General features: G+C 38.8%; 1 pseudogene; it reads left to right on the top strand.

Moving 5' to 3' along the window:
* The window catches only part of LOC127490797 (phosphoglycerate mutase 1-like), an 85,963-nt pseudogene extending 68,286 nt beyond the window's left edge, over positions 1 to 17,677 (top strand).
* Positions 17,678 to 18,483: the final 806 nt, after the last annotated feature.

Below are 18,483 nucleotides of genomic sequence, written 5' to 3'. Positions count from 1 at the left end.
TTTTACAATCTTTTCCTTTGTTGTCATCTTGAGAAGCTTACAAATCAAGTTTCACCAGTAATTCTCAAGATGAAACTTGCCTTTCAAAGGCCACTGTCTTGTGTGTGAGAAATTTGTGAAGATGCCACTTGAGTATGAGAGCTTGATTGCCTTCCGAGGGAGCACTGGGGGAGGATTATAGGGTACTTCCTGCTACGGTGCTTTCAAATTCACAGCTAACTTCCATTTTCAGATGACTTTTACAGGTTGTTGAGCTCTCATGTATAGTTATTTTATAGCTGGCGGAATTTTATGGCTGTGATTATTGAGGAAAACACACCTATGTCATCCTTGCAAAACTCTGGTCTTACAAACTTGCAGCAGAAAGTCCATCAGCTGTGCCTGGTTGAGCACTTTTTGATTACTTGCTGTTCCTCTCCTCCTCCTACACCCCAGAAGCCCAGTTACTGTATTACACTATATGAATTTTTTTTATTTTTGCTAATTTGATTAGTATTCAATACAAGAATGACAATTCAATGAAGAAACATCACTGGGCTGTGAGTTCAGTGAGATTTGGATTTACGTCTCAGGCATGGTCTTTATCAACCATGTCCTTTGTCTCTCAAGGGACAGTATATCATGGGTTATTGACAATTAGATGAAGTACTTTATACAAAGTGACAAATATAGTGGCCAAGAGACAGTATTTTTTTTTCCTTCTTGATGAGAGGTTTCATCTCAACATTTCAGAATATATCATGAGTATCTTGTACTAGGTAGTACCACTGTTAGCACCTTATTAGAGCCTTTTAAAGTATTAAACCAATTTTTATTGTTTGAGGCTATATGTAATTAGATGTGAGAAATAATCAAATTTTGTGTTTTGGTACCTACTTCAAACTTCTACCATCCATCTCTTTAATTTTAACTTTCACATTTTGTTTGATAATTCATTATAACACCACTGATTACACTAATCATTTCATTTAGCATACATAAAGCAACATTCATTCTTAATTACATAATTCTTATAGTAAAATGAGCAAAAGATGTTGAATTCAACCTTCAACAATTGTTATTATTATATTTGTCTATAAAAAAGCAGAATTTATGTAGTTCAAACTAAAAACATTAATAATATTTGAAAGATATTAATAAGTACTGATTTTTCTATTATGGTATACTTTACATTAGTCATCTATGCCTACATACCAAATATACAAATATTTAAGAGAAATTGGATGTGTTAGGTTAACAAGAGATTCTTAAAAGACAATTAATACCATATAAGTAAAATTTGGAAGGGGAAACAGAGCATGTTCCATTATCATTAAATGTTAAATGTTGATTTCTAATTCATTTTCATAAGTTAAATAATTAATTTAGGATGCTTCTTCCTGTAGAAACATCAGACATTAATGGATTTTTAAGTCAAATTTCATGTAATAAAGATAAGCTCTAATAGTATGCTTGGCATTCTTTCTTAACAGTCACAGCACTAACAGAGAACTTGAAATTTAAATATAACTCTGACAAACCTGAACAATTTGCAGGTCCATAAATAGAGACATTGAAGGTGGCATCAGTGCATTGTGCATCTTCACTTCAGCTAAGAAAATCGTCATTCCTGATAAAAATAATTCTCTCCTAAAACATCTCCACACATTTAAAACAGTCACTCAGCAAATTATCATTTCAGTTCTTTATATAAGATGATAATGCCACTTGCTAAGATAATGACAGTCAATTTCCCACTTTAATCTTTTTAATTGTATTCATTTTTCTTTAATGTCTAATCCTACTCAGTGTGAAATATGCAAGAGAATTCCTGGATTAATGTCTTAATTACAGTGTTGGTTAATGTTGTTAGGCAGGTGACTCTTCAGGTTTGAAAATATACATTTTTTAACCCTCCCAGAAAAAAAAGATAGTAAAACTTTCAAAAATAGAATCTAGTTTTTTGTTCTACTTCTGTGAGATAGGCTACATAGGTAGCGGTGATAGAAGCTATATATGAACTCAAAAACATGGACTTCCTTCCAAAGTTAGTGCTATGCTGAGCTGCACTGATATTCTTTCCTGACAACAGCAGAGTCCAAAGATGGCTATGTAGCCCCATATCATGGGGTCCCAAGGCTCAGAGACTTTTATCAAGAAAAGAATCCTGGAATACAACCATAATTTACACACGGGCATGCCATCATGTTCAAAACTCTTTTGTTCCATTATCACTATTAGTGGTCTTTCAGAATGTATTCTCATCAATGTTTTGCTGGTAAATATTTAACAACCAGTTTTCCAAAATATAATAAAAATTATTTTAATAAGAATATGTAGGATACATCATACAAATAATAATATAATATATAAAATTCTTGTAAATCCCATGGAACTGAGTTTCACAAAGTTTGTTGACTTATGTTGAACTCTTATCCCCAGTCAAGCTTTGATAGCAACTGATCAATAAATACCATTCAGAGAGAGATGTTGATTAGTATTTTCTTTACTCCAGGACGGTCGTTGTATTCTTCAGAGCAGAAGACAATGTTTTTTTTTTTTTTTTTTTTTTCTTTTTTTTCCTTCATGTGAGCAGAAGAAGAGAGAGAGAGAGAGAGAGAAATCACACCCAAAATTCCTTTTGAAAGGCATTAAACCCACTCGGGAGGAGAGAGACTTCATAGCTAAACACCTTTTAAAGATCCTGATTCCCAATACTGTTCATGGGCAATTAAATTTTAATATAAGTTTTGGGAAGGGTGAACATTCAAACCATAGTAGACTTTTCCAAATCTGCAAATCCCTGGCTTCATACTTAGGGAGATAGCACCTTGTCTTCCTGCAACTTTGGGGGCTTAACCTAGAGACTTATTCTGGGCTGCAATTACATGACCCTCATAGATAAGAAAAATTCTATTATTCCTTTTGATCAGGACATTATGTAGACAGATGGCTACAAATCTTCTCAGGGCATATTAATGGCCTTAAGAAGCTCAGAATTTTTACAGTAGTGATGTGAAACAAGTGGCTTTATTTTCCCAAAATAAGTTTAAATAACTTAAATTTCAATAGTTGGATATTGTAATCACTTAGTAATATTTCTTTTTAAAAAGATTTTTCATTCATTTATTTGAGAAATAAAGTTACAGACAGAGAAAGAGACAGAGAAAAAAGTGTTTCATATGCTAGTTTATTCCCCAAGTGGCTGCAATGGCCAGAGCTGAGCCAGCCTGAAGCCAGGAGCCAGGAGCTTCTTCCGGATCTCCAACCTGGCTGCAGGGGCTCAAGCACTTGGGCCATCCTTTGCTGACTTTTCAGGCCGTTTGCAGAGAGTTGGATAGGAAGAGGAGCAATCGAGAAAGGTAATGGCACCCAAATGGTATTCCAGCACCACAGGCAAAGGCTTAGCTTAATATGTCACAGCACTGGGCCCTCAATTAGTAATATTTCAACAATATTTAATCAATTCTCATTGTAATTGAAAATTAAATCCGCTGGATCACTCTCCAAATGCCTGCAATATTTAGGGTAGAGACAAGCTGAGCCAAGAGGCCAAAATGAAGTCTGTGCTCCCTCTTGGGTGGCAGAAACCCAAATAGTCTTGTCAACACCTGACGCCTTCCAAGGTGTGCATTAGCGGGGAGCTGGAACTCAAAGAGTAGCTGTGACTTGAACTGAGCGTTCTGATGTGTGATGTGAGTGTCCCAAGCAGTGGCTTAACAACTGTGCCAAACACTAGCCTGCACATCCTTAAAAATTTAACAATTGTGTGTTGTGACCCAATATTATGAGTACAGCATAACATTAGACTGTCTACATATTATCCATGTAATATTTACATTACACCAAGAACTCACTCTAATAAAAATGATAAACTCAAACAACAACAGGCTCTTACTTATGGAATTCTTTCATCATATTACAGGACTACTAATGATTAAACATTAGAACTCAATCTTAGGGCTAGTGCTGTGGGATAGTGGGTAAAGATGCTGCCTGCAGTGGTGGCATCCCAAATGGGCACCAGTTCAAGACCTGGATGCTCCACTTCCTATCCATCTCTCTGTTATGGCCTGGAAAAGCATTAGAAGATGACCCAAGTCCTTGGGACCCTGCATCCGCTTGGGAGACCCGGAAGAAGCTCCTGGATCCTGCCTTCAGATTGGTACAGCTTCGACCATTGCAGCCAATTGGGGAGTGAAGCAGTGGATGGAAGACCTCTCTCTCTTTCTCTCTTTTTCTCTCTCTCTCTTTTTTCCTCTCCTTCTCTCTCTGTATAACTTTGAGTTTCAAATAAATAAATAAATCTTAAAAAAAAAAGAAGGACTCAATCTGAGGGTAATATCTTAATGTTGGGTTATTGTTCTATAGGACACAATTAATTAAACACAAGTTAATATAAGATGTTAGTACCCATACTGACAAAATAAGAATCCAATAACTAAGAGATGTAAGTGAAGAGAACTCCTTCATAGTTAGACTTAACAATCTTCTTGTGGTATTGTTGTTTCCCTTGCCTATAGCTTTAGCTTCAATAGATTTGGAAGTCTTGATGTTCAAGGCAAAAGCCATCATTATATTAAACTAGAAACTGATATTTATTTTTGATTCCTCATGCTAATAATTCAAAAAGCAGAAAAGGTTCATACTGTCTGGAGTGGATGATTCCAGATGTCAAGGAAAATATGGATTATTACTACATGATAAGGAAAAGGAGGAGTATGGTAAGTTGAATTATGGTCTTCCAATGATATCCATTCCCTACTCCATGGAATGAGTGAATAATTTACCTTATATGTCAAAAGGAAATTTTTCTGCCATATATTCTGTCTTAACATAAGGCCACAGGGGGAATTAATCCTGAGTTATTGGGTTTGACCAATGTTGTAATTTCATGCATGCTCATATATAAAAATATAGAATCAGAAGAAAAGAAAAAAAAAAAGCTTTGAAGATGCTACTCTGCTGGCTTTAAAGAAGAAAAAAAGATTATAAGCCAAAGGATAGAGGCTTCTAGAAGCCAGAAAGGACAAGAAAGCATATTCTTTCCTTGAGATTTGAAAAGTAATACATACCTGTGTTTCTATTTTATAATTATGATCTCCAGAATTCAATATAGTGAATGTGTACTATTTGCACACAGTATGAGTTACTAAAGTAGTCTATGGTAAGTGGTTATAACAGCATTAGGAGACTAATACAAAGGCTATGTTTAAAACTCGAGGAATCACTAGGGCATCATTTACTATCCCATGGCCAACGGCAAAGTCAGTGTGAAACTGTAAGAACCCAATAAACAGGATAACTTGGATCCTGTGTGCATTTCACATAGAGTCCACCAGTTAATATCTCTCAAGTGCATGAGTCCAGCACAGGGGAAGGGGAAGGGAAATATGAAATAGGATGGAAGAAACAATTTTTCAATCTAGGCTTTATCACCCACAACAAAAATGGAGATGGTGGAAGACATGGGAGGACTTCAAAAAGTTTGTGGATAATAAAATTAAAAGATGTTTATTTTGGTGTGATAAAGCTGAAATCAATGCATACGAAGCAACTTTGAATACAGAAAAACATGTATTATAAAACATGCTGCAATGTTTTCAACATTTTTGCACCAAAAGAAAGATCTTACTTTTAAAAAGCTTTATTTATTTACTTGAAAGGTAGAGTTACAGAAGAGAGAGAGAGGAAGATACCAAAAAAGAGATCTTTTATCCGCTGTTTCACTCCTCAAATGGTCGCCATTGCCATGGTCTGGGCAGTTCGAAGCCAGGAGCCTAGAACTCCATCTGGGTCTTTCGTGTGGGCGGCAGAGCCCCATGTACTTGGAAAGTCTCCTGCTGTTTTTCTGGGCATGTTAGTAGGAAGTTGAATCAGAATTGGAGCAGCTGGGACTTGAACCAGCACTTGTAGAGGATGCCAACATTGCAAGCTACAGATTAACCCATTGTGCTACAATAAAACAAACATCTTTAATTCTATTTTCCACAAAATTTTGAATGAATTCATTAATTTTTGTATTTTATAGTATTTGGCATACAAGGAACATACAGTGTTACACATCAGCTGCTCATGATATCTGTAACTTCTCAGTATTTTGAAAAATGTATGATCTACAGGAGGAAAAACAGAAGAAATCAAAATTTACCAATGCAAAGAACAGATGCTGGTATATTCACTGATGTCAATGTAAATCAGACACATATTTGTGTATTATATAAGAGAAATAGATTCACATTTCTTAGCTATAAAATTCTGTTTGGGTTCAAACCTTCTATTTGCTTGGAAAAAATTTACTCATTTAATTTGCCAAACTACGACCTTTAATGTAGATATCCCAAGATGAAACCTATTTTCATATTGTTCACTTTGGCTTCTTTACAATTGAGCTATAAAACAGAAATATATATGTCGCTCCCCGTCTTCGTGGGGGAACGACACTGAACCCTGCGCTGTTCTCTCGTCTGCTCGGCCCTCCCCGGGTTTGCTGCTGGTTCTTCCTGGGTTGGCTACTATCCCTTCCACCTCCGTGGAAGGGCAGTTCCCCCTGGCCACATTCCCCACTTCCGCAGGGGAGCGGCACACCGCCGGCCGGCTCTCTCGGGGGCTGCACAGGTGTTCCCCTTAGATGTTCCTGGTGCATGCCGTCTCTCTCCTCCTTTATAGTCCTCTTCCACCAATCCCAACTCTGCTACCCACACGCTGAGTACGCTGCTCTCCTCCAATCAGGAGCAGGTCCCACAGTTTATTGGTTGAACTGGAGGCAGCTGTGTAGAAGCTGTTTCCCTTCTCAGCGCCATATTGTGGGAAAGCAGATGCATAGAATAAGTCTTAATTCCAGTAACTCAGTCCAGTCCGGGCTGCTCCCCACATATATATATATATGTATATATATATACATATATATATATATATATGTATTTTTTGACAGGCGGAGTGGATAGTGAGAGAGAGAGACAGAGAGAAAGTTCTTCCTTTTGCCGTTGGTTCACCCTCCAATGGCCGCCACGGCTGGCACGCTGTGGCCGGCGTACCGCACTGATCCGAAGGCAGGAGCCAGGTGCTTCTCCTGGTCTCCCATGGGGTGCAGGGCCCAAGCACTTGGGCCATCCTCCACTGCCTTCATAAAACAGAAATATTGAAATCTGCCTGAATCTGTGCATACATACATATGCTAAGTTAGTAGCTTGAATAAGTAGAGTTTAATCAGTGGGACAAGCAAAGAGTCTTCTGTCATATTATCAAGCATGACACATTTTTATTAGTACATAAAGGAATGCGTGATGGAAATAGAAAGGGTTTCTGTCTGAGAGGGAACAAGGTATAATTACGGGCTATTGAACAATCAGGTATTTTCTGAGTGACAGTAATATTGACAATATTACAATCAGTTACTTTTTCTTGGAGCCATTCAGTTTTTAGGAATAGTCCTTATGCCAAGCTCTTACCCTTATTATGAAACAGGGCCATTCACTTCACTACACCAGGACATGGTGCCTATATTGTAGTTCATACAAATGGACGATTGGAGCTGTAAACCACAATCCAGACTCCTTGGCTATGGTTTTCCTTCAACTGGGTTTAAGTTCTGTTATCTCTAACCTCTTAATGACATTTATCGTGGCTCTTACTGACTTAATTCTTCCAGCAGTTGGAAAAGCGTATTTCAATGCATTGTAAACATAAACAGAATTAAGTAGAAATATCTAGGCTTCTTAAACACAAGCTTATTTGGGGTAGGGAAATATTTATGGTTAAATAGAATAACATGATGCAAGCTCCTACTATCTTTCTTATCACTCGCTTTAGATGTAGACTATTTCGTCTATCAAAAACTGTCATGGAATCTTTGGAGTGTAAACAGTAATCACAATTATGATTCCAGGTACAGTTTTCCAAATTAATCTTGTATACTTGATTGCTAGCAGTCTCTTAATAACTAAAGAAAGTGAATAAATAGTTATCAGATTAGATCTGCTATTTTTTTCTCACAGAAGAGGGCAATGCCCACTATAATGACTTTGCCAGCTGAGTTACAAAGATAATGCATACCTTTGAGAATCATTTTCTAAAAACCAGAGATGAAAGACGTTTGCTGTTTGAAATAATTCATTTAGAAAATAAATAAAAGCCATTGCATAGGAATGCTTTCATCTCACCCTCTCACCATCATAAAAATAACCTACCTTTTCTCTAATTCTACCTTTGTTGCTCTAGCAGCAAAATAAATGCAAGGACACTTCAAAAAGCTAGTGGAAAAACAAAATTAAAAGTAGAAGTTTATGTTTGCTACAAAAGCAATTTTTAAATCATGCATAATTTCTCATAATATGCATTTTCCACATATTATTAAAAAGCTTGTACCAAAATAAGGTCATACTTTTTATTCCGTTTCCCATGAACTTTTTGAAGTATCTTCATACCTTTGCTACCATCAAGGCCACCCTCCTCCAGAATTTTCTTTAGCATTTCATTCATTAAATTCTTAATGATGTTAAATTCTCAATGATGTTTTTCTTTATATTTTTTCGCCATCTGACATTACTGAAGCATCCACCTACACTGAATCATTCTCATCAGTGATCAAACATGCTCTTGAGTGTTAATGTATTTTTTGTTTTTAAAAAAAGCTCTTTACCATGTATCTTCTAATTTCTGTGTTTATTGGTCTTTCATTAAATTCTGGGTAGCATGGTGTACATATAGTTTGTGGGTAGATTTGCTTATCTCCCATTCTCTTGTCAACTCTCACACCCATATCTTTTTCCCTGATCTCACTGAGGATATTTGCCAAGATCATTAATGAATATATTTTTGTTTAAAGTTTCGCAGGATCTGAAACTGTTGTTTAACCAATTCTTCTTGGAAAAAAATGTTTTTCTTATGGGGTTGTGAGACTAAAGTTGTTTTTGTTTCTACTTGCTTAACTATATTGCCTGCTCAGTCCCTTCATTGTTCCTCTCCTCTGCTTGAACCCCTTGAAATGTGGTAGTGCCCTATTTGTCTATCTTGGCACCCCTACTATTTTCTTGATATACATACTTCATGGATGTCTTGTTTTAAACTATTTCTTCCACAATTCCAGGCTCACACCACCAATTCTAAATGTCATATCTCCAAGTGTATATATTCTTGGCACCTCAAATTTCATATGACAAAAACTGATCTACTGATATATCTCCTTAAATGAACTCCATTCCTTGCCTCATCGTCTAAATCTCAGTAAATGGTAGTACTAAGTTGTATGAGACCAAATTATAGCAGTTTCATCACACTCTTTTTCTACTCCTTTTTCTACTCGTATCAACTAGTCCTGTTGAACTTATCTTCAAAGCATATCACAGAAGTGTTCAATTTTCTCTATCTCCACTAATTACTTTAGCCCAAACTACCACCATCTTTTCATGGGACTATTTTCTTTTTGGGGGGGACTATTGTCCTACCATCATAACTTATTCCTTTGCTATCTCGCTTCCTCTCCTAAAATCCATTTCCCACATAACTAGTAAAGTGTTCAGCTCAATCTGTTAATTAGAAAAATCATCTCATGGCCAAAACCCTTCAAAAGGCTCCTGTCAAAACACACATATGATTCACTTATTAAATGAGTTGGATTCAGAATGAGGAAAGAAGGGAGCATGTCTACACTGTCTTAGCACTGCAATTCAAAATCACTATTGGAATTTTTTCTTCATCCCAAAATGTTTCCTTGAGCTGATTCTATAGATTTTGCTATTCACATTCATTTATTGATGAGTAGTCTTGCTTTCTGATATTAAAAGACCAGACTAGTGAAATATAAAATCCTCAATCTGTCATATAATTTAAAGCATCTCAAAAAAAATCTATTTGATAGTCCTAACTTGATTTTTTAGATGGCATCAGGGAAAAAGCAGCATATTTTACTTCTTTTTTTTCTCCCTGACTATCTGCTATTCCTGGCTTTTGTAGAATATTATGTAGAAGAAAGGCAGATACAGAAGAAATGGGAAAGTTACGCGATTCATGCTGTTGTATTTGCTGTTGTGTCTTACTGTGGAGCAGAAGCTTTAAAATATGTTTTTGTCTGTTTGTTTTAAGATTCTTTACTGTATTGACACCTTCCACTTTCCCTTTTTCTGGTATGAGCCATATCCTCACAATTTGCTACTTATAACTCACCTCTCAGTTCTTCCTTCACATGGTATTCCTTTTCCCTTAATTCTCTCCTCACTGCATTCCTTCTTTCCTTCTCTCTGTCTCTCTTTATGATTAATATGTAATGATTATACTTATTTATAGAATGCTGTGATATTTCTGCACATGTGGTAATAGGGATATTATTTGTTATGTGGATTATTTTTTAAAAATGTTTATTTCATTTATTTGAAAGGCAGAGTTACAGAGAAGTGAGGGAGGTAAAGAAAGAGAGAGAGGTCTTCCGTTTGCTGATTCATTCCCCCAATGGCTGCAATGGCCAGGTCTGGGCCAGGACAAAGCCAAGAGCCAGGAGCTTCATCTGGGTCTCCCATGTGAGTGACAGGAGCCTAAGCATTTGGACCATCTTCTGTTGCTTTCCCAGCACTTTTAGCAGGGATTTGGAGGGCAAGTGGAGCAACAAGGGCAGGAACTCTCACCCATATGGGCTGTCAGAGCCATAGGTAACAGATCAACCTACAAGCCTGTTTGATGAGATCCTATCAACAAATCTATTATCTTAATAAAAAAGATGGGGTTGAGGAGTTAGGTAAATGGATTCAGGGATGCAGTCACTCTAATGAACTATCGATGCTTCCTCACCTCCTTAATGAATCCGTTAACCGTTTTAATTTGACTTGCAGGTTCCAAAAAAGTAAGAGCTAAAAAATTGGCTTTGATCTACCTTCTCAACAAGTTTATTATTGAGTAAGTCCATCATTTGAAATTTCATGTTTCTTGCCTCCCTTTGTACCTGTTTAAAAGATTTATTTATTTATTTTAAAGTCAGAACTACAGAGAGAGGAGGAGAGAGAGAGAGAGAGAGAGAGAGAGAGAGATCATCCATCTGCTGGTTCACTCCTAAAATGGCTTCAGTGGCCAGGGCTGGGCCAGATTGACGCCAGGAGCTTCATCTGGATCTCTCACATGGGTGCATTTGCCCAAACACTTGGGCATTTTCTACTGCTTTCACAAGCTCATTAGCATGGAGCAGGATAGAAAGTGGAGTGGCCAGGACATGAACTGGAACCCATATGGACTGCTGGCTTCACAGGGCAGCTTTACCTGCTATGCCACAATGCTGGTCCCTTTTGCCACCTGCTTTTAAGTTCTATACTTAACAATAGCAGTCTATTCAATAAATGGTGTTGGGAAAATTGGATTTCCACATGCAGAATAATGAAGCTAGACCCCTACCTTTCACCTTACACAAAAATTCACTCAACATGGATTCTACGACCTGACACCATCAAATTATTAGAGAGCAGTGGAGAAACCCTGCAAGATATAGGTACCGGCAAAGACTTCCTAGAAAAGACCCTGGAGGCACAGGCAGTCAAAGCCAAAATTAACTATTGGGATTGCATCAAATTGAGAAGTTTCTGTACTGCAAAAGAAACAGTCAGGAGAGGGAAGAGGCAACCGACAGAATGGGAAAAAATCTTTGCAAACTAAGCAACAGATAAAGGGTTGATAACCAGAATCTACAAAGAAATCAAGAAACTCCACAACATCAAAACAAACAACCCACTTAAGAGATGGGCCAAGGACCTCAAGAGACATTTTTCGGCCGGCGCTGCAGCTCACTAGGCTAATCCTCCACCTTGCAGCGCTGGCACACCGGGTTCTAGTCCCGGTTGGGGCACCGGATTCTGTCCCGGTTGCCCCTCTTCCAGGCCAGCTCTCTGCTGTGGCCAGGGAGTGCAGTGGAGGATGGCCCAAGTGCTTGGGCCCTGCACCCCATGGGAGACCAGGATAAGTACCTGGCTCCTGCCATCGGACCCGCGCGGTGCGCTGCGGCCATTGGAGGGTGAACCAACGGCAAAGAAAGACCTTTCTCTCTGTCTCTCTCTCTCATTTCTCTCTGTCTCTCTCTTTCACTGTCCACTCTGCCTGTCAAAAAAAAAAAAAAAGAGACATTTTTCAAAAGAGGAAATCCAAATGGCCAACAGACACATGAAAAAATGTTCAAGATCACTAGCAATCAGGGAAATGCAAATCAAAACCACAATGAGGTTTCACCTCACCCCAGTTAGAATGGCTCACATTCAGAAATGTACCAACAATAGATGCTGGAGAGGATGTGGGGAAAAAGGGACACTAACCCACTGTTGGTGGGAATGCAAACTGGTAAAGCCACTATGGAAGTCAGTTTGGAGATTCCTCAGAAACCTGAAGATAACCCTACCATACAACCAGCCAACCCACTCCTTGGAATTTACCCAAAGGAAATTAAATTGGCAAACAAAATGCTGTCTGCACCTTAATGTTTATTGCAGCTCAATTCACAATAGCTAAGACCTGGAACCAACCCAAATGCCCATCAACAGTAGACTGGATAAAGAAATAGTGGGACATGTACTCTATAGAATACTATACAACAGTCAAAAAGGATGAAACCCGGTCATTTGCAACAAGATGGAGGAATTTGGAAAACATGATGCTGAGTGAATTAAGCCTGTTCCAAAGGGACAAATATCATATGTTCTCCCTGATGGGTGACAACTAACTGAGCACCAAAGGGGAAACTTGTTGAAGCGAAATGGACACTATGAGAAACAGTGACTTGATCAGCTCTTGTCCTGATGGTTGATGTACAATGTAATATTTTATATATTTTAGTATTTTTTCTTTTTTTTGTTCTAGTACTATTGGTTGAACTCTGTAATTAACACACAATTATTCTTAGGTGTTTAAATTTAACTGAAAAGTGATCCCTGTTAAATATAACAGTGGGAATAAGAGAGGGAGGAGATGTACAATTTGGGACATGCTCAATCGGACTTGCCCCAAATGGTGGAGTTAGAAACATGCCAGGGGATTCCAATACAATCCCATCAAGGTGGCATGTACCAATGCCATCTCACTAGTCCAAGTGATCAATTTCAGTTCACAATTGATCACACTGATAGGTCTAAGAGTCAAAGGGATCACACAAACAAGACTAGTGTCTGTGAATACTAACTGATAAAATCAAAAAGGGAGAGAATGATACATCATGGGAAGTGGGATACACAGCAGACTCATAGAATGGCAGATGTCCTAATCAGCACTCTGGCCTCAGAATCAGCCCTTAAGGCATGCGGATCTGGCTGAAAAGCCCATGAGAGTATTTCAGGCATGGAAAGCCAAGACACTCTGGCAAAAAATAATGGCCTAAATGAAAGATCTCTGCAAGTGAGATTCCAGTGGAAAGACCGGGGCCATCAAAGAAGGAGGTACCTTTCTCTGAAGGGAGGAGAGAACTTCCACTTTGACTATGACCTTGTCTAAATAAGATCAAAGTCAGCAAACTCAAGAGGCTTCCATAGCCTTGGCAGCTCATGACAAGAGCCTAGGGAGATTACTGATGCCATAAACAAGACTGTCAAATTGTTAAGTCAACAACAGGAGTCACTGTGTACTTACTTCTCATGTGGGATCTGTCCTTAATGTGTTGTCCAATGTGAAGTAATAACTAGTACTCAAACAGTATTTTATACTTTGTATTTCTGTGTGGGTGCAAACTAATGAAATCTTTACTTAATATATACTAAGTCAATCTTTTGTATATAAAGATAATTGTAAATGAATCTTGATGTGAATGGAATGGGAGAGGGAGCAGGAGATAGGAGGGGTGTGAGTGAGAGGGAAATTATGGGGGGGGGAAGCCATTGTAATCCATAAACTGTACTTTGGAAATTTATATTTACTAAATAGAAAAGAAAAGTAATAAAGAAAAAAAAAACAATAGCAACAAAACAGCAATTTGTCTTTAATAGGTCACTATGTGTATGGAAATCTGGTCCTCTTACCTTGGTTTGCAGATATTCACAGGATATGACTCTTGCAAAATTCTATTATCATGTCTTTTTTAACAACTCTTGCTCACACGGATGCCCAAACAGCAGCAGTCTCACTTCAGTCTTAAACACAAATTCTTTCTTGTCATATGAGGTTTTGTTTGAGATTTTTTCTTCCTAGAATATTTCTCTTGCTATACCAAAGAACAACTTTTCTGTTTAATGTTTTGATTAAACATCCCTTCTTGAGATAATCCCATACTGATCTTTGTATCTATGGGAGTGGCTAGTTCACTGTTACATCAACCTGTTACATTTTTATATAGAATTTACTGTCCCATGTTCTCAATTATTTCATTTCCCTTGTTTCCACAAACACCACTGTTTTATGTTTTCTTCTTATTTTGTGACTACGTTTCTCATTTCTCAAAGAAACCAGGAGCAATGGTAAGGAAATCATGTCAGTTCCCTTTGAACAATCTTCTGTATTATTTATGTCTACGCTCAGATCCTGGCTTCCTGTTCCTATGGATGGACTACCTCTAGTCATATTTAATTCAAGACCCCATCATTTTGGGATGGGTCCATCTCACCTATTCAAGCACAATAGATTAATCTGTCTCATTCTCTACCTTATCCAATTTTACCATCCAAAAATGCTATCATATTTGTTAACAAAGCAAACCTCTTTTAGTCTTACATTCCTCTCTAGCTTCCATTCAGCTCTGTTTCATGTATGGCAAGGTTTTCAAAGAAATTTGTTTAACATGGCAATCCCCATTTCATAAAGAACACATGCAACTGGCATCAGTCCTGTGGCACGGTGGGTTAAGCTCTGGTTTCCCTACTTCTAATCCATTCCTGTGCTAATGTGCCTGAAAAAGCAGTGGAAAATAGTCAAAATTTGTGGGCCTATGCTCCCATGTGGGAGTTCTGCATGGAGTTTCAGGCTCCTTGCTTCAGCCTGGCACAGTGGGCATTCAGAGAGTTAACTAGAAGATGAAAGACCTCTCTCTCTCTCTCTTTCTCTCACCCTCTGTCATTCTTCTCTTCTCCTTGTTGCTCTTTCAAAGAAGTAAATAAAATAATCTTTAAAAATGCAATTGCTTCTTAACCAACACCATTCACTCTAGCATTATTCTGGTAAATGTTACTAAATATTTCAGAAATGACAGAAACTATAATAAATTCTCATTTTTCTTTTGTGTTTAGTATTTATCAGTGCCATCTACAAAATTAACACTGCAAAAATCTATATATAAACCTTGCATTTATTCCAAAATACCAGAATTCTCTTACTAATTCCCAAAGGTGTTATTTCTGAATCAGTGTCTGACAGGCACTTAAATTTGTATGAACTATATCACTTGATCCAAGATTTTGAAACATTTTTAAAAGATTCATTTATTTATTTAAAAGGTAGAGTTAAAGAGATAGGGAGAGAAATGCATAGAGATCTTCCATCCTCTGGTTTACTGCACAACTACCAGAGCTAGACCAACCTGAAATTAGGATCCAGAAGCTTGTTCCTGGTCTCCTCTATGGGTGGCAGGGTCTCAAATATTTTGGTCATCTTTCTCCATTTTTCCAGACCATTAGCAGGGAGCTGCATTGGAAGTGGAGCTACGAGGACATGAACCAGTATCCATAAGGGCAACAGCTTAACCTGCTAGGCCACAACACTGTCCCCCATTCATGATTTTTGTGGGAACAATGTCCCAAGGATATCAGCAAATTGCAAATTGTTTTAATAAGAAAGGATAAGATGTTGAAGATGGGGCCTGCAGCCCCATATCATCCATCTCAATTTGTGAGGAAATACGTAATATTATTTCCTAATTGAAGAGGACTAACAGTTAATGTCGCTCCCCCTCTCTGCGGAGGAACGACACAGGACCCTGTGCTGTTCTTTCATCTGCTCGGCCCTCCCCAGGTTTGCTGCTGGTTCTTCCCGGGCTGGCTTCCCGGGTTCCCCCTGCCACTTTCCCCTCTTCCGCGGGGGAGCGGCACACCGCCGGCCGGCTCTCTCGGGGGCTCCTCAGGTGTTCCTCAGGTGTTCCTCTTAGATGTTCCTGGTGCATGTTGTCTCTCCTCCTTTATAGTCCTCTTCCACCAATCCGTGCTCTGCTACCCACACGCCAAGCACGCTGCTCTCCTCCAATCAGGAGCAGGTCCTACAGTTTATTGGTTGAACTGGAGGCAGCTGTGTAGAAGCTGTTTACTCCTCTCCCAGCGCCATACTGTGGGAGAGCAGATGCATAGAATAAGTCTTAATTCGAGTAACTTAGTCTAGTCCGAGTTGCTCCCCACAAGTTAATAGTAGTCAACATCATAGACATCATTGTCCAACTTATGCAATGACTGAAAAAATATAACAAACGTTTTACAAAATAGGTGCCAACATTGTTGTACCTGTATCAGTTAGACAAAAACAGTGCTCTCAATTGGAATCTTGATGAAGTGGGATCAGGATCTTAAAATGTTTCACTGAAGAAGTATAACAGGGGATGAAACATCATTTTACCAGTACCATCCTGAGGACAAAACACAACAATAGCAATGGTTATCAAGAGAAGGAAATGAGCCAGTCAAAACCAAGCTGAACTAGTCAATAAAGGTCATGTCAATAGCCCTTTGGGATGCTCAAGCTATTTTCCTTCTTAATTTTGTAGAGGGCCAGAGAACCATAAGATCTGCTAATTATGATTGTGTTTGAGAAGCTGAGCCAAAGCTTTCACATAAAAATGTACAGGCGTGAATGCACAGGTGCAGCCAGTGAACGGAGCTACAACTTTGGAATCTCAGCAAATCCCTGTGGAGCTGCATTTCTGTGTCGCTGCTGTGGCTCCCTACAACTGGTACTGAACTGGCATGGTGAGAACATCTAGAACCTGAAGAATCAGCTTAGGGCTGATAGGATGCCAACCTGAGCCCCAAGCCCTGGGAGATGTTGGGGATACCTTGGCATCTTTTTCACCTTGGTGCAGAAAAGAGCCCTTTGGACCCTCTGGATGTTGCTGGATGCTGTTGATGAGATGTGGCTGCCAGTTTTGTGGACTTGGAACCTCAAAGAGTGGCACGTTGGGGGCCTAACTGACCTCAATAAAGCATAAAATGCTTCCAAGCATGGGGAGGCCCAGGAAAAGACTGGAGGAGCTTCTATGTTCCTCCACACTCCCACAGAGCCTGACCATCCCTTCTACAGCAACATCAGTAGGGTTAACAGGTATGCAGATCACACTGCAGAGCCATGCCCTTTTGGAATGTAGAGATTGTGCCTTAGATCAAGGAGAGGAAATGGGCACTGATCACAGCCAGTGACAGCAGCCTTCTGAGCACTGTCAAGCATCTGGATGGTCTCTCTGGAGAGAATATCATGGAGCTGAAACTGCTGATAATATTCCCATCGCCTATGAATTGGACGAGAAAAGCCCATCAAGCCCATGCAGTTCCTGGGGGATGAAGAGACTGTGCATAATGCCTAGGAATCTGTTGATACCCACGGAAAGGCCAAGAAGCAAAAGCAAGTAGGCAGACCACTGTCCTCAGGACCACTCTTCCTGCCTGCCCATTCCTCTGCACCTGTCCCCTGCACGTGTCACGTTGACCACATCTATAGGCACCTTGGATTGCAGCTGCAGGTTGGGACTGGTAGCTCCTGCTTTCCCTTTAGCCATTTTGTCTCCTGCACCATTCCTTTCACAGAATCTAGTCAGGAAAGCAAACTTGGGGAATAGATTCTTTTTTTTTTTTTTTTTTTTTTAGAAAACCCTTCATATTTATCTATTTTTTTCAAAACCTTTCTGATTGTTTTAATGGGTCTCATTGATTCTTCTCTAAACCATATTTAAAATCTGACCTTTCTCATTTGTTTGTTTTACTTCCAATGACACAACCCAGATCTACAGCAACTACCTTTTCTGATGATCCTTCCTTAATTCTTCAATTTCATCCTTTTTCTTCCCTTCCTTCCTCTCATTACAAGTAGTTAAGCCTCTTGGGAACACAGATCTAGCATGATTTGTTCTCTGAAAATTTATCAATTTTGATAACATTGATTATCATTTAGTACCTAAATGAATAAATAACCATCCCTTTCCTCATGATGAAATAATTATTGCTATTGACTAGTTTCTTTGTCAACCCCCATTAAAATGCATTGATGTGGTAGGCATTTGCTGTAGTGGTTACGAGGCTGCTTAGGATGCCTACATTCCATATGAGAGAGTCTATATTTGATTCCCACCTTTGCTCTCAACTCCAGCTTCCTGGTAATGTGGAATCTGGGAGTCAATAGGTGGTGGCTTAAGTGGTTGAGTCACTACAATATGTATAGGAGTCCTAGGTTGATTTCTCAGATCCTGGCTTTGATCTGGCACAACCCAAGCTGTTCCAGTGGATGGGACCACTCTGTTTTTTCTGTCCCTGTCTCTATTTCTCTATCTGTGCCTTTCCAAACAAAAAATAAGAGTCCTAGAAATGCTTGATTCTTCATATGAATAGAGTTACTCTTCAGGATATCTTTCTTTTTAAGATTTATTTA

The sequence above is a fragment of the Oryctolagus cuniculus genome, chromosome 6 (assembly GCF_051225735.1).
Source record: "Oryctolagus cuniculus isolate XC-2025 breed Fujian yellow rabbit chromosome 6, ASM5122573v1, whole genome shotgun sequence".
Lineage (NCBI taxonomy): Eukaryota > Metazoa > Chordata > Mammalia > Lagomorpha > Leporidae > Oryctolagus > Oryctolagus cuniculus.
This window is presented reverse-complemented; position numbering and strand designations above follow the sequence as displayed.